Source organism: Chrysochloris asiatica, unplaced genomic scaffold, assembly GCF_000296735.1.
Source record: "Chrysochloris asiatica unplaced genomic scaffold, ChrAsi1.0 scaffold00052, whole genome shotgun sequence".
Taxonomy (NCBI): Eukaryota; Metazoa; Chordata; class Mammalia; order Afrosoricida; family Chrysochloridae; genus Chrysochloris; species Chrysochloris asiatica.
The window spans coordinates 4,982,080-4,984,846 of record NW_006408570.1 but is presented as its reverse complement, the minus strand read 5'-3'; the positions used below and the strand labels follow the sequence as shown (position 1 = coordinate 4,984,846).

The window sequence follows — 2,767 nt, the reverse complement described above, 5'->3', positions numbered from 1 at the left end:
ACTCTGTTAACTGATGGTATGTGGAGGAGATTATAATCAATGTAATGAAACAAGGTATATGAATGTTTGAATGTGAAACCGATGATGTGCCCTGAAAACTTTTCACTCAATCCACAATAAAAACCTTAAAAAAAAAAGATTCAGAAATAGGCATCCCTTCAAGAATTGACAATGAAGGCAGAGAGTAGATATGAAGAATAGGGCTCTTACTGTTTAATACATAGTAAGAGCCATGATTCCTTCCATCACTATGTGGCAGGGTGACTCCCTCCTTCAGCCAACAGAAAACTGAAAGTTTATTCTTTAAAATTAAGACAGAAGGGTTCTTCCGCCACCGTTTAAAATGCAACTCCATACGACGTTCCGCCGCCGCTACTGCTTGCTGCGCCACTACTGTGTGCGGAGCCAGCAGCCGCCTGCCAACCGCTCCGCCGCAATGGAGGACATGATTGAGTACAGCAACAGAGGAATTCCCAGGGGGATCCGAGATAGATAAACGCTAGCAAGAATCAGCAGAATGACGGTAAAATGTTTATTGGAAGCTTGAGCTGGGATACAAGCAAGAAAGATCTGACTGAGTATTTGTCTTGATTTGAAGAGGTTCTAGACTGTACAATTAAAACAGATTCAGTCACTGGACGGTCAAGAGGATTTGGATTGTGCTTTTCAAAGATGCTGCTAGTGTTAATGAGGTTTTGGAACTGAAAGAACATAAACCCGATGGCAAATTAATAGCCCCCAAAAGAGCCAAAGTTTTAAAAATGAAGGAACCCTCCAAAAAGGTTTTTGTGGGTAGTTTGAGTCCAGATATTTTTGAAGAACAAATTGAGAACTATTTTGGTGCCTTTGAAGAGATTGAAAATATTGAACTTCCCATGGTTACAAAAACAAATGAAAGACGAGGATTTTGTTTCATCACATATACAGATGAAGAGCCACTAAAGAAACTGTTAGAAAGCAGGTATCATCAAATCGGTTCTGGGAAGTGTGAAATCAAATTTGCTCAGCCCAAAGAGGTATATAGGCAGCAGCAACAACAGAAAGGCGGAAGAGGTACTGCAGCTTGTGGGAGAGATGGTACTAGGTACGGGTCATGGTCAAGGCCAACAAAGTATGTATGGCAGGGCATCTCAATGGGGTGGCAGTCACCAAAACTAAGGGGGACATTGGAGAAAACAGGAGGAGATACTAAAGTAACCCATCTTGGTGGGACAACACTGAAGATTGATCTTCTGTTGATCTAAGATGACTTTTAGTGTACAAGACAAAATTGTGTCAACTGTATATAGACGCCACTTGGTTTTCTTTGTTTTTACTTTGTCCTTTGCTCTCTGTGTTTTGACTTGATGTGGATTTGTGTTTATACACATTTTTATTTGTATGCTTTCATGTTAAACCTCAATTAAATGCTTCCTTACATAGAAAAAAAAAAATTAGCCAGCTCTGTTTGGTCAAACAGTTAATGCACTGGACTTCATAGTTGGTTTAAAATGCTAGGTCAGTGGTTCAAGCTCACCGGTCGCTCCTTGGAAACCCTACACAAGGTTGCTATGGGTCAGAATCAACTCAATGGCACTTAACAACAACAACAAATGTGATAGCTGGAGCCTTGATGTGGCGCTGTGAGTTAATGCACTGGACCGTAGAGTCAATTTGAACCACAAGGTGGGCAGTTCAAGCTGACCAGTTGTTCCTTGGAAACCACATACAGGGTAGCAGTGGATCAGAACCAACTTGACGGCACTTAGCAAGAACAACAACAACGTGATAGTTGGGACTGTAGTTGCTTTGGCAAGGTCAGACCAAATGATTTTGTGGGCCAAATGTTCACCAACCCTGCTTTACAAAGAGAGAAAAACTAATCACTAACTTTTTATGATAAGGAAAGAGACCCCAGATAAGCAAAGCATTATTAATAAAGAACAAAGTAGGAGGCTTTTCACTTCCTCATCTCAAAACCTACTTCACAGCCACAGTAATCAAAACAGCCTGGTACTGGTACAATGAAAGACACATAGATCACTGGAACAAAATTGTGAATCCAGGCATAAATCCATCCATCTACGGTTAGTTGATCTTTGACAAAGGACCAAGATGCACTAAATGGGGAAGAGATAGTCTTTTCAACAAGTGCTGCTGGCAAAATTGAAAATCCATTTGCAGAAAAATGAAACAAGATCCATATCTCACACCATATACAAAAATGAACTCAATAGGGATTAAAGACTTAACTATGAAGCCTAGAGCTAGCCAATGAAAAAACAGGGATAAACTTTGGGGCTCTGATACAGGCATATATACGTATCTATCACACATAGCTGTAAACCCACAAACAGAAGACAAAATAGATGACTGGGACCTCCCAAAAATTAGACACTTGTGTGCATCAAAGGATTTCACAAAAAATAAAAATAAAGAGATCCCACAGACTGGAAAACATTAGGCCACGACAAAGGACTACTCTCCAAAATTTACAAAACAATTCAATGTCTCAACAAGAAGATAATCCAATTAAAAAATGGGCAGAGGACATGAACAGACACTTCACCAATGAAGCCATTCAGGTGGCCAACAAACGTATGAAGAAATAGTCATGATCATTAGCCATTGTTTTTGTTGTTAAGTGTCATGGAGTCAGTTCTGAGTCATAGTGAACTTGTATAGGGTTTCTGAGGAGTAGCTGGTGGGTTGCCAACCTTGTAGTTCAAACCCACCTTGTGGTCCAGTGTTTATCCTACAGAATCACACCTGGATTCCATTAACTATT

General features: G+C 40.2%; 1 pseudogene; it reads left to right on the top strand.

Moving 5' to 3' along the window:
* The first annotated feature begins 353 nt into the window (after positions 1-353).
* LOC102816995 lies at positions 354-1,158 on the top strand (annotated as a pseudogene).
* Positions 1,159-2,767: the final 1,609 nt, after the last annotated feature.